This window comes from Ambystoma mexicanum, chromosome 3q (genome assembly GCF_040938575.1).
Source record: "Ambystoma mexicanum isolate Mex_15411 chromosome 3q, UKY_AmexF1_1, whole genome shotgun sequence".
In the NCBI taxonomy this organism is placed as follows: Eukaryota; Metazoa; Chordata; class Amphibia; order Caudata; family Ambystomatidae; genus Ambystoma; species Ambystoma mexicanum.
In genome coordinates this window covers 66,816,801-66,843,112 of record NC_090926.1, presented here as the reverse complement: position 1 = coordinate 66,843,112, position 26,312 = coordinate 66,816,801, and the positions used below count along the sequence as shown (strand labels likewise).

Below are 26,312 nucleotides of genomic sequence, written 5' to 3'. Positions count from 1 at the left end.
GGGTGATGGAACATCAGTGATGGTTAGTTAGGAAATATTTAAACCATGAGGAAAGGCTGATAAGGATTCAAATGCACTGTGCACTTCAATTGTCATTTTTCAACACATGCACACATTTCACAAGCGTAAATGCACTTCATGAAGAGGTGAACAACATCCAAAAGGATTGATTTGAGTATTAGACACCTCTGGGTGGACAAAAGAAGCATAATCTATTTCGGTCTAAATAATATTATGAATGCAAAAATACAGTGTTATTCTATGTCAAGACAGAGGCGAGCATTAAGCTTCATCTTCTTTTATTTTCCACTCTCCAGCAGTTTCAACAAATATAAACTTTGTAAACTTTTCATTTTTTTTTTTTTTAATTTAACAAAAACTTAAAGTCCCATGAATCCTGTAGTCCCATAGTCTCTGGCCATGTGACCTAGTCCTTCCTGTCCCTTAGTCCTTCCTCTTCTTTTTCTGATCTCCAAAGATAAGCACAATCTTTACAGTGCTCCGTGATTTGTGTTTATTATTATTAATAACGTGATCCGTTGTAGACTTTATATGATTATTTTATTCCCCTAGATCGGGCGCGCGCGCGACGGCGCAGCGTTACTTTAATAAATCGTATTAGATTTTGTTTTTCAGAGTGTCAGGAATCTGCGGCCCCGTGGCGCACTACTTGGTATGCCAGGGGCCTGCAGAATTCCTCACACTAGGCCCGCGGCGCTTCCCAAGCGTCGGAGCGGGTAAGCCCCCACCCCTGGAGGGGCGGAGCTAGCCGCGAGCGGGAAAAGACCTTCTTCCCCGCTCGCGTATCTTACAGGCAGCCCCTGCCGGGGGAAGCCGCAAAGGGATCCTCCGCGGCATGCCACGTGGAGGAGCAGCTCCGGCCCCCACCCTTGTGGAGGCGGAGCCAGAGAGCCAGTACGGCTCGCGAATAGAGGATTTCTCCCTCTATCCTCTACCGAGCGTTTTCGCTCGCACGACAGGCCCCCACCTTTGGGGGGGAGGAGCTTAGCCCGACGATCTCCGTGAAGGAGAGAGTTCTAACCTAACAGTCGAGCGTTTTGCTATTACGGAGCAGCGATTCGCTCCATATATTCAATTATACACGCAAGCCTTGCAGTCTTCAAGCTCCTGAAAGGGTATCAGACCTAAGGGATATAGTAAGAATCCCTGGATAGACACAGTCACTGACTGAGTAAATAGGAAGGTGCAGCCTCAAAGAGTGAATCAGTGGACGTGCCACTACACCTTTCCAAGGTAGATATAAGGCACCTGTCAGCACAAGAAAATGTCTACTTTTGAGTGGAGTGATGAAGAGGCAGGCTATGAAGACCTAGCCTACAGTTTTAAAGAAGTGCTGGGGGATTCACTGTCAGAGGCGGTAGCTCAAGGAGTTAGACCCCTGCAGGAGAGACTCCAGACCATTGAGCTCTTTTTGTGTGAGAAAAATGTAAGCACCGAGGATAGCACGTCCACTAGGACTCCTGCAAAGGGTCCAAAGGGGTGTATCAAGGCCCGGAAGAGCGGATACTCTTCTGACCCCCCGGGCCAGATGGAAGTGGCAAGACCAACAGCCCCAGAGGCTCCTGACGCTTTCAACAAACTCAGGGAAGCGTTTATGAGGAAATCGCAGGTGCCGCCGAGCCTCGAGACCCCCTTCCCAGGGGAAGACAATATGGGCAACAGAGAGGAGGATTTCCCCGATGAGGAACCTCAGGAATCCCCGGCATACTCGCAGGAGGAAGCAGACAATGAAGGGGACGAGGAGAGCCAACCTCCTCCTAAGAAAAGGCTCAGAAAGATGAATAATCTAGAGGATGAAACCTCCGATATGTTCCAACCAGAGGAGATAAGGAACCCCAGATCTTCTGATTGGGTGCCCTCTCCGAGGGTAGCAAAATACATGATGCAGAGGCTGCGGAAAGCATTAGAGAAAGAAGTTAGGCAGAGGATGAGGGTGGAGTGCCCGAAACCAGACTTACCAGGAAAGGTAGCAGAAGCTCCGGATCTCGACCCAAAGATGCTTTCTTTCGTCTCCAAGTCGAACAGAGACCCCAGGAAAGGAATAGACCGCTCTTGGAAAAACTGTCAGGAGAAAATTCTGGACTTAGCCGGGCCATTAGCAAAGATTATGGACCTCGCAGAGCGAGCAAAGGATACTGGAGAGGAAGTGGACCCAGTAGTCCTAGCAAACTGGGCGCAGAGAGCAGTATGCTTATAAGGCAACGCAAATTACGCGATTTCTTAAGAACGCAGGAGAGGTCTCCTACTTAAGATCGACAACAAATTAGGAGATCTGTCATCTTATGAAGCTGGAGAGGCAGCTCAAGGACTCTTATTCGGCGACACATATGGCAAGGAAATGGGGAGGTTCGTGGGAACCTTTACCTCATTAGAGAAGGCCCAAGCATCAATGAAAAAGATCTTCCCCGGGAGAGCTTTTGGCGGGACCGGTCGGTGCAGAGGCCGAGCGACCGGTCGCTACCAAGCGTTCAGAAGGCCTCAAGGAAACAGGAACACCTACTGGGAGAACAGGCAGCCTGATTCATTCTTCCCGTCTAGAGGTCGTTTCCCGAGAGGGAGGAGAGGCAGAGGACAGGGAAGAGGACACAACTTCCCCACAGGTGAGAACTTTCGCATACCCTCCAGTTGGGGGGAGGACAGCGCTATTTGGGGAGAACTGGTGCTCGCTTTCCAGCGACGCCTGGGTCCTGCAGACAGTGAATGGCATGCACATAGACTTCATAGAGACTCCCATTCAGAGTCATATTCCCCGTCCTCTAGCCTCGACCAAAATAGAGAAAAGTCTGTTACACACAGAATTGCAAAAGTTGGCAGAGAAGCAAGCGACAGAGCAATGCGTATCGCCCCCAAAATTTGTGAGCACAACGTTTTTAGTCCACTGGAAAGAGAAAGTAAGGCCAGTGATAAATCTAAAAAACATGAACGGTTGGGTAGTCTACAACCATTTCAAAATGGAAGGGACACATCAGCTCAGGGATACACTCAGGAAAGACGATTGGCTAGCGAGGATAGACCTAAAAGATGCATACCTGACGATACCAGTTCACAAAGAGTTTCGCCCTTTCCTAGCGTTCGACTGGGACGGGCAATTCTGGCAGTTTGCTACAATGCCTTTCGGGCTGTCTTCAGCGCCGTGGGCGTTCACGAAGATCATGAAACCGGTAGCAGCAGCAATCAGGGAGAAAGGGATTCGGATGATTATATATCTAGACGATATCCTGCTGATGGCAAACTGCAAGGAGACTCTCCTTTACCAAGCCGACTGGGTGGTGAAGCTCCTTTCATCTCTGGGTTTTTTGGTGAATCAGGAGAAGTCGGAATTGAAACCAACCAAGAGGTTAGAATTCCTAGGGTTTATTCTGGATACCAGGACAGCTACTCTAGAGCTTCCCGGCAGGAAGATACGAGACATAAAAAGAGAACTGAGAGCATGTCTCAGCAAAACAGTGATCTCCCTCCGCACTGTAGCTCGAGTGGTAGGCTTATTAGCAGCTTCGATACAAGCGATCTTTCCAGGCCCGCTTCAGTATCGAGCCCTGCAAAGACTACAAATAAAACATTTACGACAGGGCCTGCATTATCACCACCTAGTTCAGATCGATTAGGAATCCAGGACAGAACTACAGTGGTGGTTAGCGAATATGGAAGCATGGAACGGAAGAGCCATCTTCGGCGACCGTCCAGACCTGATAATAGAGTCAGATGCCAGCCGAGCAGGCTGGGGAGCCCGATGCGGGAATCTCCAGACAGGTGGGAGATGGAGCGCGGAAGAACTCCAGCTTCACATCAACTGTCTGGAATTGTTAGCCAGATCATTTGCGATCAGGGCTTTCACGAAAGGAAAAGTGAATTCCTGTATTCTGCTGAAGATGGACAACATCTCAGCAGTCAGATACATAAATCATTTCGGAGGGATGAAATCCAGATTGCTGGCGGAGATAGCCAAGGATTTTTGGCACACCTGCCTGGATTCTGGGATTTCAGTGGTAGCCGAGTACCTGCCAGGTTCGCTGAATGTGATAGCGGACTGGAACTCCAGATCCCTCTCGGACTCCAGCGATTGGATGCTGGATCGGGAGACATTCCGACAGCTGGAAGAACTGTGGGGACCGATTCACACAGATCTGTTTGCGTCCAGACTGAACGCACAGAAAGAAAGATTCTTCAGCTGGAGGTTAGACCCAGCAGCAGCAGGGGCAGACGCTTTCCTGCAAGACTGGAGAGAGCAGACTCTCTACGCTTTCCCGTCGTTTATAATGATGAGCAGGGTATTAGCGAAAGTGCGCAGAGAAGCAGCGAGCCTCATAGTAGTAGCTCCGATTTGGAAATCGCAAGTTTGGTTTCTGACACTCATGGAACTGCTAATAGACTATCCGAGACTATTACCTCAAGGAGTGAACTTGCTCACGGACCCAGCTCGGTCATTTCACCCTCTGAGAGTGAAGGGGACGCTGCCGCTGATGGCGTGCAGGATAGCAGGAGATGCTGGAATCTCCCTGGAATTTCGGCGCAGGCTGCAAGCCTCATCGCCGAGTCTTGGGCAAATTCCACCAGAAGGAGCTATGACGCAGCTTGGAATAGATGGTCGACATGGTGCAGAAGGAGAAAGATTCATCCCGTTTCTGCCCCTCTAGTCGAAGTTCTAAACTTCCTAGCGGAATTGTTACAGGATGGTAATGCTTAAAGGACTATAGGAGTCTATAGGTCCGCAATTACGGCAGGGCATCTGCTGATAGAGGGACTTCCAATAGGAGAGAATATAGCAGTGATCAGACTGCTGAAAGGGATTAGATTTAGGAAACCTCCACAGCCAAGATACGAGACCTTATGGGACGTTTCCACAATGCATAGATTTCTTGCAGATTGGCCAAACAACAGATATCTGTCTCTGGGACAGTTATCCGGAAAACTAGCTTTGCTCCTGTGCATGGTATCATGCAGGAGAGTAGCAGACGTGAAGGCTCTAGAGATCAATAGAAAGAGTTTTGGTCCAGAAGGAGTGACATTCAACATAGTTAGAAGGACAAAGACAGATTCTTCATCAATCACTTACCCGTACATGCCAGATCACCCCAAGTGGTGTGTAGAAACATGTATTAAAGAATACAAGTCTAGAACAGCAGAAGTGAGGTCGGCAGGGATAACCCAGCTTTTGATAGCGCGCAGAAAACCACATAAGGGAGTAGCTACTGCCACGATAGCGAGATGGGTTAGAGACATCATGAGCATAGCTGGCATCGATATGCCCAGATTTGGGGCGCACTCAGTTAGAGGAGCGATGGCCTCGAAAGCATTAGGGCAAGGTGCAGCGTTGCAAGACATTATGAAAGCAGCAGATTGGGCTAGTGATTCAACATTTAGAACGTTCTATTTTAGACCAATTAATACAATAGCTGATCCAGTAGTAAGAAGCTTTGAACAAGCTTAATGCTCGCCTCCGTCTTGACATAGAATGAAGATTCCCCCTGCTAATAGCGCAGGGAGCTCTTGATTCTATTAAAGACAAGGAGGTGAGCATTAAATTTCCGTCCCGAATACACAAGCAGACGCGATGATGAAATGAATGGCTTGATGCACGGTTTATAATTAATATGATTGTTCCTTCCAGAATAGGGTGTGTATTCCCCGCCCTAATATGTACTTTTTGTTTCCTCCTGGCAATAGGAGACGAGCAAAAGAACAGCTGAGACGATTAAAAGATTGCATTGCCTGGAGCGAGCTCGCAAGTTCAAGTGTGAGAGGCCAATCCGGCACTGAGCAGAAAGTTCGGAACAAGTTGACCAGTTGGTTACACAGTTTGGGAAAGGATTGCAGTTCGAGCAGTCAAGAAGAGGAAGGACTAAGGGACAGGAAGGACTAGGTCACATGGCCAGAGACTATGGGACTACAGAATTCATGGGACTTGAGGTTTTTGTTAAATTAAAAAAAAAAATTAAAAAAAATTAAAAGTTTACAAAGTTTATATTTGTTGAAACTGCTGGAGAATGGAAAATAAAAGATGAAGCTTAATGCTCGCCTCCTTGTCTTTAATAGAATCAAGAGCTCCCTGCGCTATTAGCAGGGGGAATCTTCATTAGGGTATACAAAGGAACGAACTGCACATGAAATCAAAGTTGAAATACTAGGTGAATATGCTTGTAAATGTGGACATTTTGAGCATCATAATAAATGGCCTTTATGCCACCAGCGCACAGACACTTGATTACAGGTGAAACAAGCACAACATATCCGGTTGAAACAATGCTGCTAATGCACAGATGCACTTTGTTGACAAATGTTCAGTATCTTGTAACCATGCTGCTAATGCATAGATGCACTTTATATCGGTTGAAACAATGCTGCTGTTGCATAGTTGCACTTTATTGATAAATGTTTAGTATCTTATAACCAGGATGCTAATGCACAGATGAACTTTAGTGATAATGTTTAACAGTTTGCCAATGCACAGATGCACTTTATTGATAATGTTCAGCTGTTTATAACCATGTGGCCAATGCACAAATGCACTTCTTTGGGATCATTTAGATATCCATGATCATGCTGCTAATGCACTAACGTACTTCATCAGACAAATGAAAAAAGATGTTAGGAGCATGAACATCATGTCTCATCAATTTTTAAATGCACAGATTTCTGCGTCTGGTTCTTGTACTATATCATGATAAGATGCGAACGGAATGTGCACTCACAGAGAGTGAAATGCTGATGCAGAAACGCATTTTGATTAACAGCACGATGGACAAACCCATGAGTTCATAAAGCAGATGAAACAAAATGAAAATAAAAACAGTCACATGTATAATGAACTTGCCGAACATCGCAAGACACTGAGTCACAATAGTTGGAGGGGTGCAATGAGCAATAAAACACATCAGCAAATATCACCTCTCACATATGCCTGTAAAGTTATGACTTACAAAGACATTGAATACTAAGAGAAAGTGTACCTTTCAAACATGGCGCTCAGGTTATCTAACCTCCAAACTACACGTGTGCATGACACAGGGGAAATGGAAAAAGGACTAAAATTATACAAGGAAATACGTTAGTTGCACGGGTGTTGAGGTGTGAGAACGTAATGCAACAAAACCCTGGAAATTCAGTTGAAGCCACCTTAACTTCGCACCCCCTGTTGCGCAGACTATGACCACAATGATGACATCACAGATCACATCACTTATCACATCACTAATTACATGGCAACAGTAATGGCCAACTATATTTTTTACACATGAATGGGTACTAGTTATGGCCTTCAGGTATGGACAGTGGTCACAACGTTCACCCATGTGCACTGAATATTTTAAAACACTAACAAGCTACCAACCCTAGATTTTGGCCTTTACCAGTGGACGCAGCTTTCAATAGTGTCCACTTTATATTATATACACTGAACAGGATCTAGCTGTGGACTTTGGCACAACACTGGCCAGTGGCCACAATCTTTGACTGTGCCCACTGTATATTCTAACATATAAATGGGCCACTAACCATGGCCTTTGACCTTGAGCAGTTTGTACATCTTTTGGCCATGTCCACTGTACATTTAAAAATAATAGAATGCAATAAGCGATGTCCTTCAGCAGTGCCCACTGTGTATTACACAACACTAACCAGACACTAGGTAGTGCCTTCGACCATGCCCACTGTATATAATATACACTAACCAGCTGCTAGCCATGGTCTTCTACACAGTAATAGCCAATGGCCACAGCCTTTGGCTGTGCCGACTGTATATTCTGACACATTAATGGGCACTAGCTATGGCCTTTAGCCATAGCCACTGACTACAGCTTTCAACGTTGCCCACTGTATATTTTAAAACAGTGACAGGCTACTAGGCATGGCAGTTAACCATGCACATTGGTATTTTTTAACACTAACCGACCACTAGCTATGGCCTTTGGAGCTGGCCAGTGACCCCAGCCTGTGTCATGGCCAAGTCCACGGCCTAAATTGTTATTAAGGTAATCAAAGTTTTCATGAGCTAACTTATAAATAATGTTATGTCTAATTACATTATTGATGTAATTGTATTGTATTGTATTGTTTATTTATATAGCGCCTATACACAGGAAAGTGTTTCAAAGCGCTCAAGGAGGGTGGGAACAAGGGGTAAAACAAAAAGTCGCTCAGAGCCTTTGAAATTCTGAGACAATAAAAGTCTGCACAGGTAGAGTAAGTGCGTAAAATACATTTAATGTTTGAGACACTGCAAATAGGACTGACAGCGATTCTGCATTTTTACCAGTGCAATTAAAGGGAGAAGACAGGGAGAAAAGACAGCCGAACTTAAGGCATGTGCATTTGGAATGTGCAAGTGCATAGAAGGTAAGATGGGGGGGGAGGTCCAAGTGTACTCAATCGATGGAGACTGGGGTAAGTGCAGAGAGAGCAAGTCTCTAGGGTTATTTCTAAGTGCCTTGAAGGTGGGTGGGTGTCGGGGTCTGAGGTAAGTGTGACAGACGATTTGCGGGGGTGCCCGGGACCTGGGAGACTCTGAGGTACACCAGATAGCCAGTTAACAAGCTGTAAGGAAGAGGAGGGAGAGATGGAGAGAGAAGAAAGTTAGACTCACTTGCACAAGGTTGGAGGCAGATGAGCGTAGGGCTCATGAGGGACAGTATTTAGGTAGGCAGCGGTGCAAGTAGGTAGGTCGCATGCCCCAGAAAGCCTTGTGGACAATGCAGAGGTTCTTGAACTTGATCCTTGCAGCCAGGGGGAGCCAGTGAAGGGATTTTAGTACCAGATAGATGCGGTCCCTGGACTTGAGGCCAAGGATAAGTCTTGTGGTTCTGTTCTGCATGTGTTGCAGAGGGTGCAGGGCCGAAGAAGGGAGGTTGAGGAAGAGGATGTTGCAATAGTCCAGCCTAGAGAGAACCAAGGCTCTAGAGACAGTGAGCCGCCAGGGGAAAGCGAGAAAAGGTAGAGTACCTCTGAGGAGGTGTAGCTGATAGTTAGACTTTTTAGAGAGTTCAGAGTTGTGAGAGGAGAAGGATAGAGTGGAGTCGAAAATTAACCTGAGGTTTTTTGCCTCACAGGTGGGTGCAGGCGCATGGCTAAGGGAAGCCAGCTAGAGCGAAAGTGGAAAAGCGGGAGCAGTGGTCCCAATGCAAACGATCTCAGTTTTACTGCCGTTGAGGCAGAGGTCTTTTGCAGCCCACCATGACTGAATAGCAGACAGACAGTCGGATATGAGTGCGGAGGAGGAGGCGGCTGAGGGTAGCCTGAAAGATAGTTGCGTTTCATCCACGTAGCAATGGAAGTTAGAGGTGAAAGTGGAAATAAAACGTGCAAAGGTAGCCATATAGACGTTGAAGAACCAGGGGGAGAGGTTAGGTCCCCGATGAACGCCACAGGTTGAGAGAGCAACAGTCGAGTGAAAGGCTCCGAGTTCCACCTGGGATGAGCGGTCAGAGAGAAAGAAGATTAACCACGCCAGAGCCTGACCTGTGATTCCGAGGGAGTCCCAGGAGAAGTGCAATCAGGATGTTGTGGTTTACCGTGTCAAAGGCAGAGGAGAGGTCAGGGAGAATGAGGACAGAGGGAGTGTTAGTGTCAAGATTTGAGAGCAGGTCTTTAAAGGTGTTCAGAAGATCAGTTTCCGTGCCTGTGGATGCTATAAAGCCAGACTGATGGTCATGAAAGCAGCCAATAGATTCAGTGTGGAGGGTCAGCTGAGGGATAGCCAACTTCTCCAGGAGTTTGCCCAAGAACGGAAGAAGTGGAGAAGGAGAGCCAAGGCTAGGGCGAGGGAGTCAATATTGTCCTTAATGGTTTTAGAGGGGCAGGGGTCCACCTGTTTGGATGAAGCATTCATAGACCGGACTTGTCTGGTGACCTCATCAGTAGTGACAGAAGAGAGGGAGAGACAGTAGAGGGTAAGAGGAGGGGGGCCAAGGGAGGCTCTGGTGTTGGTGTATGCTGTGGAGTGGAAGAGAGGGAGGAAAGAATGTCTTGGGTTTTTGTGATGAAGTGTGCGGCCAAAGCCGAGCAAAGGTTCTGGGTGGGTGTGACAGAAGAAGAGGCTGCTGCAGGATTGGCCAGTTCCTTGCAGACTTTGAAAGGTTTGGTCTTGTTGTTTGATGCTGCAGAGATGCAGGCTTGAATAAAGACTCTTTTCTTGTAGCGGATGCAGAGTCGATATTGCCTTTTAAGGAGGCTGCAGGCCAGTTTGTCAGATGGTCCGCCGATGACTTCCATTTCTGTTCAGCTGCCCTAAATTTGTATTTAAGGGCAGCCAGATCAGAGTCGTACTTTTGGAAGGCTTCAGTCGGACCCTCATGGCAGGGGTAAGAGTGTCAAGAGTGTTGGAGATAGAAAGGTTGAGGTTGGCGAGGGCTGTGTTATGGTGGGAGTCATCCACAGGAAATGGGAGGAGGAGAGTAGGTGGAGTAGCCACTGTCACTTTTTTTATGGGTCTGGTGACTTTGAAGCCAAGTGGCAGAGCCGGGTGTGTTGAGAGAAGAAAGTGGTCTGTCCGGGAGTGAGAGGTGCTGAGAGGGAGAGAGAGAGGGATGTCAGTAGAGATTAGAACATCCAAGTTGTGGCCCTCCGAGTGCATGGAGCCAGAGGGTAGGATAGATAGGGAGAGAGAATCGCATAGGTTGTGTAAAGGTACTGAGGAGTCAGAAGAGTCCAGATGGATGTTGAGATCACCCATCAGGAGGGGTTGAGAGGAGGAGGCAAGTATAGAGGAAGCCAGGCCAGCCCATTCTGATAGGAAAAGAGTGGACTGTCCTGGTGGCCGATAGAAGGTGTCCATAGATTTATGGGAGAGTGAGAGTCTGCAAACTAGGCACTCGAAGGAGGAGTAGGCCTGGGTGGGGATGATGGACACAGGTATCCCTTCTGGGAAGATAAGCACCACTCCCCCACCTTTCTTCTTAGGCCTCGGCACAGAGAGGATTTTGTAACATTCAGGGAGGAGTGTGTCAAAACCTGTGATGGAGCTCCCCTTGAACCAAGTCTCTGTGATGGCGAGCACATCAAGATCCATGAGTTCGAGGAGGTTGCAGATGTCAGACGAGTGTTTGATACAGAACGAGTGTTGAGAGTGGCAATGTGGAGCAACTTGTCATCTTTGAGGGTCTTCCTCAGGTGGGGGGCACAGTGGTCCCACCCGAGGGTGGCCAGAGGGCCAGAGGGAAAGTGGAGGATGGCGAAGGAGCCAAGCCTGACAAGAGGGCAGGACAGTACAGCAGGGTGATGTTGCCTGTACAGATGAGGAGGAGGGAACAGAGGGCAAGGAGCCTGGCCAGAGGGGAAGGAAGGCACAGTGTGCAAGGGGGCCTGGCCGGACGGAGAGGTGAGGTTAGAGAGGCATGGGAGAAGAAGGTTAGGTTGAGGACCCTGAACCATGATGGATCCATTGAAATAGACATTAATGATGACTCTGGAAATGGTGAAGAGATCAAGGAGAACCTCCCAGCAAGTGCCACCATTAATGGGAGAAGAGGCGATAGGAGAGAGAAAGCCGACTGTGTAACGGGTCCATAGGTCAGGTGCGTTAACGAAGAAGAGCATGTCGGTGAGAGTCTCTTTGGCAGAAGCCGTGACTTAGGTGTCTACAATAGGAAGGCCTGGGTTGGAGCCCAGAATGTCCTTCTTAAGTTTCTTCCGGCCAGATTTAGTGATAGAAGAAGGATAGGAGATAGTGAAGCAGTTAGATAAGATAGAAGAGACAGATATTGACATGGTAGGCTGCAGTAGAGGGGGGACACTTACAAGTCTGAAGGACTGATGCACACGAAGGTGGTGGGGTGGGAGACATAGGGGATTGGAGGAGACAGAGGGTAGCGCACACAGGTAATGAAGACAACACATAGCCACTAGGCATGGCCAAAAACAGTTTTGGCAGGACTAGGTCCAGAGCACAATGAAGCAGCTGGGAACAGCTAAATTGGATTTTGGCAGGCTAAGGTGAAAACAATGCAGCAATTTGGAACAGCTAAATTTGAATATGGAAGCACAAGGTGAAAAACACATGCAGCAGCAGGGCACAGCTACATTCGAATATGAAAGCACAAGGTGAAAAACACATGCAGCAGAAGGGCACAGCTAAATACGAATTTGGCAGCACAAGGTGAAAAACACACTAACCAGCTGCACCCAACTCAATTCGAATATGGCAGCACAAGGTGAAAAACACATGCAGCAGCAAGGCACAGCTCTATTCGAATATGGGAGCACAAGGTGAAAAGCACACTAAGCAGCTGGACACATCTAAATTCAGATATGGCAGCACAAGGTGAAAAACACACTAAGCAGCTGGACACAGCTACATTTGAATATGGCAGCACAAGGTGAAACACAATGCAGCAATTGGGAACAGCTTAATTCGATAATAATCAGTTATATACAATGCAATTACTGTTGTCAGCAGTGATGTAATTTGTAATGTCATTATTGTTCTCATACAACATGTAATTAGTGATGGCATAAGTGATGTCATCATTGTGGTCATAGTCTGCGCAACAGGGGGCGCAAAGTTAAGGTGGCTTTAGTTGAATTTCCAGGGTGTTGTTGCATTCATTTCTCGCCTTAACGTCGCTGCAACTAAAGTTTTTTCCTTGAATTTCAAGGGCTTTGTTATTCCATATAGATTTTTAGAACGCTTCCAGACCACTAGCACAGTCTTCGGCCATGGTCAGTGGGCATGGCCTTTGGCTGTGCCCACTGTCCATTTTAACAACGCTACCAGACCACTAACCATGGCCTTCGGATTGCAGGCTTTGAGAATGCACAATGTTTTTAGGCAATGCGTAGTGAGATAAAATTATTTGCCATGGAGCACACACTATGGTTAAGAAGCGTTCTCCAAGCGGTACACCCCTTTTTTCAGTGCCATCATTTTGCTGCATGCCGGTTTGGCATGCCCATTGCGCTGCAGTGGCCATTTAGGCACGCCCTTTTTTTGGTGCAAAAGCTTTTCCGGCGCTGTTACTTTGGCGCAAGGGATGTTTGGACGTGGCTGAAATTGCAGCCACATCTAAATGCCCTCATGCTAAATACGATAACAGGACGGCACTGCAACAAATCTCGCCACCTCCCACTTGCGTTTCTTTTCTTGAAATAAATTTAATTAGTTAAATTTAAAAAAAAAATACAGCCTTGAATCCTGGTCTGCCAGAGTTCAAGGCCCAGCATTTAACGACTAGGCCACAATAACTTGGTGCTTCATGGGGCATACATTTCATACTTACCCTTTACTTTAATATGTTCAATGATAAAAGGCTAGGTATGAAGCAATAACATCACTGTAGAATAATGGTTAGGTGATGTGTCTCGAACTCCTTAAGGCCAGGATTCTCTAATAGCAGCGTTCAGCATAAATATGATTTTTTCAATTTAATTTTTTCTATTTTATAAAAATGCGGATGTCGTGTGTTATGAGATATTTTAAAATAAGAAAAAACACAGCGTTCGGGACCGTGGCCTGTCTTCCATCCATGCAGTAATTGGGACAGACCCTGCTTAATTTCAAAGCGAGGAAGAATCCAGCCCCCTTAGGCCATGTTTCTCTAAGTATTCTCCTAAGGGGGGACATATATTGGGCAACATAGCCTTAGTGTGATGACCCCTTCCTTACTTTGAAGCTGAGTAGCGTTAGTCCTAGTTGCTGCAGGCATAGGAAACCCACTGCTGCTGTAAAAATACCTATTCTTTCATTTTGTATTATTGACTGGGAGACTACAAATACCACAATGCAATTCAACAAAAGGTAAATAATTGTCTCAGAGTGCAAAACATTCAAGGATTGACAGTAGCACGGTTTAAACAAAGTAAATAATTCAAATGCCTATTTGGTCACCCATCCATGCAGTAACCGGGGCTGACCCTGCTTAGCATCAAAGCAAAAAAAGGGCTGGCCCATTCCTCTAAGTGGTTTTGTAAGTTTGGCTTGTTTATTAGGAAACATGGCCTGAGGAGGCTGGCACCTTCCTCACTTTGAAGCTAAGCTGAGTCTGTCCTGGTTACTGCATGAATGGGAGACCTGGATGGCAGTTGAGTCACTGGCCATGGTAAGTGATTTTTCACCCCCAACCTATAGTTATAAAATGTAACCGCAGGTACCGAACTACACATACCCACGGTTATCTGTAGTCGTTTGTAACCTCGGATATAGCTGCGAATATCCACAAAACTGCTGAAAGAAAATGCTTCCAAGGCCATCACCAAGTGCCCCCCTCATCTGTGCCATATTCACCCGTCCCCCTCGCCTCACCTGCCCTTTCACCTCAGAGCACACGCTGCTTCTGTGATGTAGTTTGCTTTAGATATTGGCTATTTGAGGCTACAGAAAGCTTTGTGTTGCAAACTCGGTCCCTGGACCCGCTCCAACTCCCACATTTCACTCAGTGCTTTCTAGCGATCCCCCCACATCTACCCTGATGGCGTTTGTATGTTTTTTGACCTGCAAATAGCTTTTTACTGCGTTACATTTTTCCATAACCTCGGCTATAGCCACGAATATCTCTTGCATCGAGAGAAGAACACGATGGCGGTCATTTCATTTCTGAAAACCATGATCCTGCAATGCGCCATGGGAGGTATAACTATAATTTTTGGGGAAGGGGGCACCCACGTCTTCGTCAAATTTTTAAAATAACTTCGATACAGAATAATCCCAAACCAGGCATGGATCGCGAGTCAATACTTTGTGCCAAAGTTGTTTCGCACCTGGTCCAAATCCGTCCAGCTGTTTAGGCTGTGCGCTTTGGCAAGAATTGACCTTTTTTGTCCATGGGAAAATGAATGGGAAGTAGGCCGCACTTTTGGAGAAAAATACATCCTTTTGACACTTAATATCTTTTTTATTGTTTAACAAATCTTTACGGAACTTTGCAGTCTGTAGGGGCCCGCAGAACTTTAATGACTTTCGAGATTTCAGACAAATCGATTGCGCGAATCAAAGTTTATTAACAATAGAATTGTGAAGGGTTCATATATGTCCCCGACTGACCTTAATTATAGGGCGACGACAGCCGCCCTATAATATATATATTCATAAATATGGAAAAAACAAGACCACTATTATAAACTATATCAATATTATAGCCTAAAAAAGGTTCTTCCACATGGTATATAATAATACCCTAATTTGGAGGAGGGCAGCAGTAAGTCTTGTGCATACCCCCACCCCCACCCCCATTCCAAGTCCTAGTGGAGTTGTATGTGCATTAAATCTACATTTTAGTTTAGGAGATTTGATAAAAGTCCTAATATCGGAAAGATAAAATTAGCAATAATGAGTCCATTTGGATAAATGGATCAGTCATGACTCCAATTATGATTGGAAAGATCAATGCACATTTTTATGATCTGACTTACTCAAATAGTGGGAGGTTATGGATCTCTGCAGCATTTCACACTTTGGAAAATCGGTGTGCTGTGTGTGTAATGGCAGCCGTGCTACCTTGTTATTGCGTAAATATGTGCGTCAATTGCAACACCATGTAAATGACATCATTGCATATAATGCGTGAATTTATTGTATTGATGCTGCAAACGTCAAAACAATAACTTCACAATAACATCAGCAAATGTTAAAGCTGCAATGTGTAGATATAAGTTGAAGGAACAGGATGTGAAAATGCACTCATGTCGTGATCCAATAAATGTATGCAATTCTCCAGTTAACACATCAGTAGAATTCATTTGGATTTGTATGATAGTATCTTTAAGTAGTACAATACTCAATTCGAGTAGTGCTTCTGGAAGGCCCCATGCCCATAGTTTATTCTATAATCTTTGTCTATCGACACAGTCAAAAGGAGAAGTCAAATTCCCACACGCTAAATAGAGTAGTGAGTTTCCTTTCTGACGTGCATGAGCTTGTAGGACCCCAATGATGAAAACCATTCAAAACAGAATCCGTCTTACTTCTCAATCCTGTTTGAAACTTGGTCAATCTACCTGTCATAATGGCCAATGTTTCCAATTTATCTGACAAAAGAGATGAAAAGATCTTTGATGTAGAATCTAACAATGCAATTGGTTGATAGTTGTTGGGTTTAGACAGGTCCCCTTTCGTATATATTAGGCCGATAATGCTCCAGCGCCATGTGGGGAGGGGATTATAGTTTCTTTATTAATAATACCAAATAATAACTCACATAGAGTGATTGCCCAAATTATTGGATTTCCTTTAAGTACATGATTCAGAAGGCCATCGGGGATCATACGGCGACCATAGCTCTAGATCTTTTTGATTCCAAGAATTTCATTTATATTTCCAAGCATGTAAATCATCCCATCGAAGAGCCCAGTGACTCGACCTTAAACAGCAATGCCATTCCCAAGGACAAATCAAATTTAGCGGCAAAATGCTCCTTCCCAATTCATTCAGAGATAACCTTCGATTGAACATTTATGGAGATAGTCCTCAACCCATGCACGCATTTTCATAATAATTGGTAGGATTTCATTTTTGCATTCCTCAGCATTAATCTCTATCTTATATGTGCATAATCATCTTATGCGATTTTATCCAGATATTGTAGTTTTGTTTTAATCTCCTCTTCATATTATAGCTGATTGACAGAGACATAGTGGGGTCCTTCATGAGGGCCCTGACAGCCTTGTGGTACTCTATTTTTCTTTGTGAAATTGCTATATCATATACATGTTTTCTAAAGATTCATCTTTTTAAATTTCGATCTATTTAGTGCAGGATGGCAGAAAGCCAATTAGTTTGTACCTTGAATTTGCTAACATTCTTCATATTATAATATACTACTGTATTTAGAGTCTAATTATACCTAAGCAATAAGCCCCAAGCCGCGAGGGCATTACTGAGTCAGGTAAAGCCCCGGGGCCCTTAGTTACAGGCCCGGCGGGGGAAGATGGCAGCCTCCAGCCGTGTGGTGGCTCGGAGCGGGGATTACCCAGTTGAGAGCCACCTCATTGGCTGAGTGGCTGCCACACACTCCACCGGGGACACAAAGGAAAAGAACGTCAGCAGAGGGATTCCCGGTTGGGTAAAGCCCTGGCGAGGGCCTATCAGATTGCTTGTTACAATCTGATTGTCCCTCGCCGGGTACTAATTAGCTATAATTGAGGCTGACCAAAAGATTCTGTTTCTACAATTATTAACTTCAATAAAAAATGGACCTCCAATCCTCAAAATTGGCACCCTCGCTGTGAGGGTTAAGCAAGCATGATGACTTTGTTTTGACTCTCCAATGCAAAGGGAATAAATATGTACCTATAGAGATTTGGAACAGAGCTTATAGTCAATTACAAAAGTACCAAATCCTCTCCTCCAAGTTGGGTAAATGGGTATCTTTCCTTTGATATTACATTTAATCTCCCCCTTCATGAATAATAGTTTGCATGTGTCATGCACCTGCCCTCATGGAAGGCCTGGGATCGGTGGAGATTGAGACGGCATTGGAATGTGCCTTTGTTGTCGTTCTCACACTTTATGTTGGCAGTCTAGTCTTTTTCAAGATGGCCACCGCTGGGAGGTCTTAGCCCTCCCACTCCCAACGGTCTCTGAATTGCAACTTTGTTTGCTTTGCTTTCCGCTTTGTTGCTATGCTCCTGAGTTTTCCGCTGGGCATTTCGCTGCCTTTTCCTTCCTTGTTCTCTGCTCTGCTGGCTCTCAGCCGCACCTCCTTCTGGTGCCTGCTCGCTCACTTTTCTGCCTTACATTTTTTTCCGCTTTGCTTCTGTGTCCGCCTTCTGCCCCTTTCCGCCCTAGGCTTCGCTTTCTTTTCTTCTCTACGGTTTACTGGCTCGCGGTACTCTTCCGCGCTCCCTGGTTTTCTCCCCTCTCGTTTTACTCACCACTCCTCTCCTGTTTACCTTCCTGCTTCCCAGCATTGGGTTTTCGGCGGCGATATTCTGCTATGGTTAGTCCTTTGACAGCCTTTTGATTTCCAAGCTCTTGGTTTCCGGTATATTCCTGTCCGGAGCTCCTCCTCTTCATCCATCCACCTGGGCATACTGGCCGGATACCATCCTTCTGGAACATTACTGCTGCTTATCTCCAAGGGTTTTTTTTTTGTGCCTCACAGCTTTTTTTCCCCTTTTCTGGCTTTCCCGGGACTGGGGCTGCCGGTCGTCTGTTACCTACTAGACCACTGTGGCGTCTTCCCATGGCAGACCCTACCTGCATAAAAAGAAAACAAGCCTAAAAAACAAACAGAGGAAGGATCGGAAGGTTCAGCTCACCTCCTCTTCCGGCGAAGAATCAGATACAAGTAGAAGACCAACAGGTGAGCTTGACAGCATGTCATTGGGTTGATGGACGTTTGGACAATGGAAATTCAAATCTCCAGTAATGAGAATCAGATCAGTACCAGTAGAATCAGTGCATGATTCCAGAATATTGCCCATTGTACGAAAAAAAAAACTTTTTCGTGGTTCAATGAGGATTACATTAAATGTTAATTAATAACATTTGCTAGTTTCTGCTTTATCCCCATCATCCCAACTTAAACCTACCGCCATAATACTTTCAGAACATGATTCCCATTCCCACAAGTTTTCAATTCCACTTTTTTATTTTTTTAAGAATATTGTATAACCATCCGAATGAGAGACCACCAAGAGCCAGACTTCTTGCAGCATAAAGATCTGAAATGTCAACAAGTCTGGTAAATCGTAGTGAGAATTCAAAAAGCTAACATAACCCCTTGAATTCCATGATAAAATACGAATAGGACTTACGTTAACGATGTTGAGTCATTAAAGAGGGCCTGCCTTTACTCATGAGTACGGACAGTAGCCAGGACCAGCCTCCTTCATCGTTTACTCCATTAGTTACTTTAATTGAAAAGCATGCCTTTCTAACACCATCACACTTTACAATACAACATAATTTGTCATTTAGCCCTGCTATCCTCACATTGTTTGAAGGGGTTTCAATCTTGCCATGCATTCTAAGAGGCCCCCTTATAACTCAATGTTTGCAATTTTGTGCCTGAGAATACATAAAAACCAAAGCTAATAAAGGCCTCAATTTCACTTAAAATAAGATTAAAAATAAGTTTCAAGTGCACGTGTACAACAACCAGCTGAATCCAATTTTCCTTTATGAATGCAACTTGCCAAACATCAAAAGGATTCAATTAAGGGCAACGCAGGGACGATAGCAAAGAGTGATAATGGTGTGGAGCGATTGAGTGGCGATTGATCAGACTCTTTGAATAACTGTTCAAAGCCAATCTTATAAGTTCCAGGACTTAAAAAAGCATTTTTCAAGTGCAGGTACTTTTCCCATGGTCTCTGTAGGATCCCACCTATCACCAAATCTGACTTTAACTGACTGTGGATCTCTAACACCACTCTTGATTGTGCTTACACAACATGTCACAATTGATGTGGAGGTAAGTCTCTGAATTCTCTAAATGATTGCTCTTTTCCTGTATATCCTTGGCATGGTCGACCATTAGAGCATCTAATCCAGAGTCTACAATGACATCTTAGGATGAGTCAGAAGGAAGAGCAATGAAGGTTTTCTCAAACATAGCAAACGCCAACCCCACTACCATCCACTGCGGAGTCCCACAGGGCTCCTGCACAGCTCCAACACTTTACAACTTGTTCACGAAGCCTCTCTTCGACAAGCTCGGCTAACTTGGTATTGCGTGACCAATTACGCTGATGATAGCGCAGGTACTCTTACCTCTCTCTAGCTCTTACCACAAAGACCCCGAGGCACCTCACGCAATCTACTCCACCATCCAGGCCTGGATGGCAGTCAATGGCCTTTGCCTCAACGGATATAAGACCAAAATAATTATACTAGGTCAGAAAGATACTGTAACCAAACTTGATAAACTGTACGCTAACTTTACCATTGATAACACTATCATCCCAGTGTCCACATCTGTCAAGACCTTGGGTGTCTATTTAGACTCCACCCTATCCATGACTAGACAGGTCAGCGCTATCACATCATCCTCCGCACACACTACCAAGCTCATAAATGCCATAAAACCTTACCTATCCAAACCCAACTGTCTATCAATAGCTGGTGCAACTATTGGTGCAAAATTAGATTAATGCAATGCTCTACTTGCAGGCACATCCGAAAAAAAAACCTAAAAAGACTACAAATCACGCAGAACAATGCACTTCATGCAGTTCTCAGTATCCGAAAAAGGGAGCATATCTCCCAAGCCAGACAATCTGCTCAATGGCTCCCAGTCAAAATTCTCACCCTCACACATAAATGCCTCACCCACCCTCACCCTCATACCTATCAGAGACAACTAACAAGTCCTCCTCTACAAGACCTACCAGAACACAATACACTAACCAACTTCACATACCACAAATCAATAGGGCCAAAGCTGGTGGCCTAGGCTTCCCCTACATTGCTGCTAAATCTTGGAACCCACTACCCACAGACATTAGAGCTGAAAACCCCCTCCTTGCCTTCAGAAGAAAGCTCAAAACCTCACTCTTTGTATAATAAGCTGTAACTTGTCTTTATATTAACTGTCTCCTTAAACTGTCTGTAACTGTTGCAAAATGACTGTAAACTGCATATGCTCATTATCTGTAACTAAGAATTGTCTGTAACAAGCGCCACAATGCCCTCGGGCTGTTGTGCGCTCAACAAATCCGAATAAATAAATAAATAAATAATGTAGGATGCCATGTCCTTACAGTCTTTTGGCTGAACCACACTACAGTTCTTTTCCAGATCTTCTGATTTCTGTTTTAGATTTTTTCTTTGCTTTTTCTTGCTATTCCTTCTTTTGGCTCTAACTTAGCCACTCAACTCTTCTGAGAAGTCAGATTTTCCTTCACATGGAATAATCAGAATAGAGTTGAGATCCGGATTTAAAGATCTTAAGAATTTCTGCAAAAGTTGCACCTGGGCAAATTTAATTATCTTTAAAAAAAATCAATTGATCTTCTTCACACATACCTTTGAAAAAACAGTCTCTTTAAGGTGCAAGGTAGAAGTCCTTGATGGTTCTTTTTATATAGAATGTGAAGGTTCATCAGAACTCATTATTACCTGTTTTCGATATCAACAGATTAGATTAATCATGCAAGACTCTATGTTCTAGATTGTTAATCTTTACAGTCCCATCACCATGAGCCAGACTTTTGTGCACTGGATTTAAGTTATTTTCGAAAAGTGGTTCAGTTGCGCCTGAAATTCCCCAAATGTTTGCAAGTATGAGGGAATGTTCTTTTGTTTCTTCGCTTATGACATCATTCAATCTTACATGAAATCGAGGGACCAAATTCAATGCTGCCATGGAATGTGTTCCTAGATGTTTTTGGTCCAATGGTAATAAATGGCTAAAACCTTTCCTAACAGGCAAAGTAATGTGCAGTGTGCAATGTGGCCCCCTCCACTTGTGGTGAATCATCCAGGGTCCCTGACTATGTGCTACTTCATCAGTCCGGGTAGTACTGCGGGGTTCCCGCACTAAAAGCTAAGTACTTGTGTGCATGATTCTAAAAGCTTGACATTACGGTCGGCACTCTGACTGCATTAACAAAGGGATTTCCGGCATGTTGCAAGTTTAGCCTCATGTTGTATATGTTAACGTTTGAAAGACTGCAATATTGTTTTGTCTCCATTACTCACGACAAAGGGGGACGAATAGCATTCATTAAGGTTACGAACACAGACTTTGGAATGGCCTTGTGGACTGCAAAGCAGTTTTCCAATTTGCCAGTTACCCGTTTGTCCTAGATCCTTGTGCCTGGGCCCATTATCTACCTGCGAAGCAGAGATTTACACAAAGCTATTTTACTAGTAGGCGGACAAGATATCACAACATGATCTCATGATCAACTCCTTCGCAGAAAACAAACACTATGAAGAAGTCCTAGCTGTCGGAAGCATCCCTTTCCGGGCGCGGCTTGACAGCTTGACGGCAGAACGAGCTGATGGGCGCTCGTCTTTGGGTCCTCTCCTTTAACTTCTCTTAGAGAGTGGGCTGGCAGTCTGGCCTTGGCCTGGCCCCTCAAATACTCTTTGAACATAGAGCGGGGTGGAGTGCAATTGTTGCATGGTAGAGTGGGGATGATTTGAAGCTGGTGACGGCGAACCTGAGGGCCATATTGGTGTCATTCTTGGTAAGCCGGGCTAATGTGAGGATCGTTGGTGCTTGCGATGCTGACTTAGCCATTGCAGGGGTTAATCTGTCTCTGCCTCGAGGAGTGGGTTGTGCCCGCTCGGAGCAGTTCTGTGTACCTGGCGACACTGTGTACTCTGCAAATAACAGGGCAAACTGTGTGTTGTCCCTTGTCCTCACCCAATATGCCCACCACCTATCAGAAATAAGGGCTGGGGCAGACGTGGGGTGTTGCAGTTTACCTGGTAAGAGAGGTTTGCAGCATGAACAGGCTATTTAGAATGGAAAACAGCCTGTACACTTCAAATCCCAGCAGCCTGTGGGACCAATGGTAGTTTCACTGTGCATGTGCGTATCCAGCTGATAGTGATTGTTGTCAGCTTATTAGCAGGCACGGCACAGCCCAGGTGCGGATTATTTTGTTTGGGCACAGCAGTTTCCATGCGAGAGGAGGAAGATTCTCTGCATGTTTTCTCGCACGCCGAAGGACTGCAGGAGGAGGGTCCTCGGACCGTGGGCCATGCAGCAGTGAATCATCCAGGGTCCCTGACTACGCGCTACTTCATCAGTCCGGGTAGTCCCGCGGGGCTCCCGCACTAAAAGCTAAGTACTTGTGTGCATGATTCTAAAAGCTTGACATTACGGTTGGCGATCCGACTGCATTAACAAAGGGATTTCCGGCATGTTGCAAGTTTAGCCTCATGTCGTATACGTTATGTTTGAAAGACTGCAGTAGTGTTTTGTCTCCATTACTCCCTAAGAAGTGGGATGAATAGCGTTCATTAAGGTTACAAGCGCAGACTTTGGAATGGCATATGATTTACCCACAGCTATGGTCATGAGAAGCGGGTGGAAAACACACCGTTAAGTTTTGGTCACGTGTGATTAGATAACACGTGTAATTTCTACTCAGCAAGCTTGGTGCAACATTGTTTAGGCTGGGAAGTGATGTTATGTTACTGCTGTGTATGTTGCTTCTGCGTGCCTCCATGGCCATGTGTTTTGTCTATTCATCCGGGAAACTTTCCCTTGTTTGTTTCATTCAGCTTGCTGCTACATGTCCTTATGCCTCATATGTTTATGTTTCCATGTAATATGTTGTGTGTAACTAGATCATGCAGAAAGCAGGGAGTTGATTAAGTCCATATGGTACAGGAGTCTCAGAGTTCAGTAGGCAGGCAGGATTTGGAGAATATGAGTATGTCTAGGTATTTTTATGTATGTTAGGTTTTTACCCGTTGCTTCCCCCATACCTATCCAAACTAGGTTTTCCCTCTACCTCTTTCCGGTTTTCCTACTTACTCCACCCTATCCACAACCTTTCCCTAATCCCTCGTCCCCCCATTGGCTGCCACATGGTACCCTGTGTTTGTAAATCAGGTGCCTGTGCCAACCACGGTGGGAGGATCGAATCCATTTGGCTTCTGTGGTTCGGGGGACAGTGTTGAAAACAATTCCCTTGGAAGTGTTGTTGACACCACCAGAGCTAAAGTAAAAGAAAAATGTCCACCACCGGAGCTAAAGTAAAAAAAAAGTCCACACTCCTGGTTGCATTAAATACAACTCCTCTCCCTAAAAATAAACGGAAGTGCCGGCCTCGAGTGCCCAAAGAATGTTGAGATTGCAAGTCATGAGACCTTGCTCTTCTGAAGATTAAACGGATTTCAGTGGATCGCCAATTGTGCCATTTATTAATACAAAAGTGAGGGTTGAGTCTTTGGATCATATCGGAGAGCTGGGATGCCCTTCTGAGATTGTTTTCACTAATAGTTGGGACCATGGAGCGGATAGCATGCTACCTATACATACAGTAAATAACTGCATAGCTAACAATGGAGGATTAACCCCTGGACAACCGACATTAAGGAGTGTTCAGCTACACACTGCACAGTTTTCGCTATAGTTATCCATAGCGATGCCAGAGAAGAAGGATTCATTTCCTTTTCAACTGGACCATATTAATCTGGTGCAATGGGCACAAATGAAGGATAACATGATTGGGGGTACTGAACTTGTGTAATAACCTTGCAGATTTGTTCGCATGGCTGGATGTGATAGACATTATTGGAGTCCAGTTTCGGCCAGAGAAGACATATCAATCCTGCCAGTGGGATACGCCTACGGACATAGGAAATAACAAATCTAAAAATGTTGAGTCCCAGATGTCCCAAACAACCCATTGTGATCCGATCTGTCTGGCCCCGCTTAATGCTAATAAACCCCCAGGAGAGGCGAAGGATATCAGTGTGGGGGAAACTAGAGATATTTCCTGAGTTCAGAAACACGATACAGCCCCCTACGGATAACTCTATGAACTGTCTGAAAGCTTTAGCTAAGCCTATAGTCTCAACCCCAATTGCATATACGGTAAGGGAGCAGTCAGTCCAAGACCCCAGGTCAACTTCTCATGCTGACTCAGGAGACCGGTCCATGTTTTGGGCTATCACTTGAAACATCACAATATCAATTCAAAGCCTAATATCCAGCAACATCTTCGTGTCAGCAAGGCGTCCATGCCTGTAATCACTGAAGGCTCTGCTAGGAAGTCTGTCATGGACCCCAGGAACTTTATTATTTCTAATGTGAAGTCCTGTGGAGGTTCTGAACCAAGAGACGCTGTAAGGAACAAAGTGCTTGCATGGCTGCACCAGAAGACTGGTCCGGGTGTAGTAAGAATGTCAGACATTAAGATTATTGAAAGGATTAAGATAACAAGTGGTTTACCCAAGAGGATATGGAGTGCCATTACTCAATGGCAAATGTTGTGCAGCAAAATCAGCACCACAGTTTATAGGTTCATTACCCTTCAGTCTCTGTTCACACTACCCCTACCATTGTGTACAGGTAAATCCAGGAACACGCTGAGAACAACAACATCTTAGATCGTGCACAGGTATGTTTCAGACCATCGGGGGGTATAGAGTACAACTCTAACATCTAACAACCTTAAAATCATTGTAGATTCTAACATCATCTTGACCAACATACCCTTTGATATCTGACTGGCTTCTGACACAGTCAACAAAGAATCATTAGTAATAAGAGTGGAAGAAGTGGGTCTACATAATACTACAGTGGATGAGGGCTTCGTTCACGGATAGAACAGAAATCACCTGGCTTCCCCCTTTCAGTTTGAACTCATGAAAATGTACTTCTGGATCCCTAAAACGATCGAGCCTATCATTCCTTCCTCCTTTTCAATGTATAAATGCTCCCACTTAGAAGTCTTGTGAAACAACAATGACTAACCTGTTGACACAATGCAGATGACACAAATTATTTTCAGAATGACCAGCAAAATTGATATTAGCACCATCCTTTCCAACTTCTTTGCAAAAGAAAGCACAATGGATGTTGACAAACAAGTTAAACCTCATCCCAGAAAATCATGATATTTTCACCCTGTGCCCCACCAAAGCACTTCTACTTTGTACCAAGGTAATGGGTACCTGCCCAAAAGCTTCAAAAGAAATCAAGAACCATGGGCTCCTTTTAGACAATGAACTAACCGAGCAGCCTCAAATTAAAGTTTACACTATCTTCGCTCAATGAGATGGCTAATGATACTCCTCATTCTCCTGCCGGGGTCCTTGCCATCATATCTCTGGTTTTATCACAAATCGAATATGCCAAAGTATATATCACAGCATGCCAGATTACCTCAATAAAAATGTTCAATGTATCCAGAACACAGCAAGAAAGGCTACTACTCAGATTTGTCAGGAGGGAACACATAACACCAGTGCTTAGAGCACTGCATGGTCTACCAGTCAAAAAAAGAATCCACTTCAAAGCATCCTACACAGCCTATAGGGGCTCTCAAGGCATTGGAGCCAAATTCATCCTGGAAAAGCTCACCCGAGCCAACCAAGGACAGTAAGTAAGATCAAGCTATACTGATAGAGACCATGCTCTGCAGCGCATAGAACACAGAATATGAAATGTTGCCAACATGCGAGCCAGCTCTAGAACATGCTACACAGAAAATCTCTATAATCCAGTATCATCTTAGTTTCAGAAAATTGTAAAGACCTGGCCCTTTTAATAACTATATCGAATACGATGCGACCTAACAACTGGCAGTCCATCAGCATGCTATGCTAACCAGCAAATCAGTAAGGATCCCACAGCATACAAATACCCTCTGAGCATCAGTCAATAAGACAGGCAATTCCATTTCAGCTCCTCTCCACCACAACACAATTCGCCCTGCAATGTGAATTTCCTCCTGGC

At 45.0% G+C, this 26,312-nt stretch overlaps 1 protein-coding gene across 2 annotated transcripts in view; it reads right to left on the bottom strand.

Moving 5' to 3' along the window:
• LOC138582130 (oocyte zinc finger protein XlCOF6-like) overlaps positions 1–26,312 on the bottom strand; it is a 371,424-nt gene that overhangs the window by 42,868 nt on the left and 302,244 nt on the right. The gene's annotated exons all lie outside the window — the stretch shown is intronic.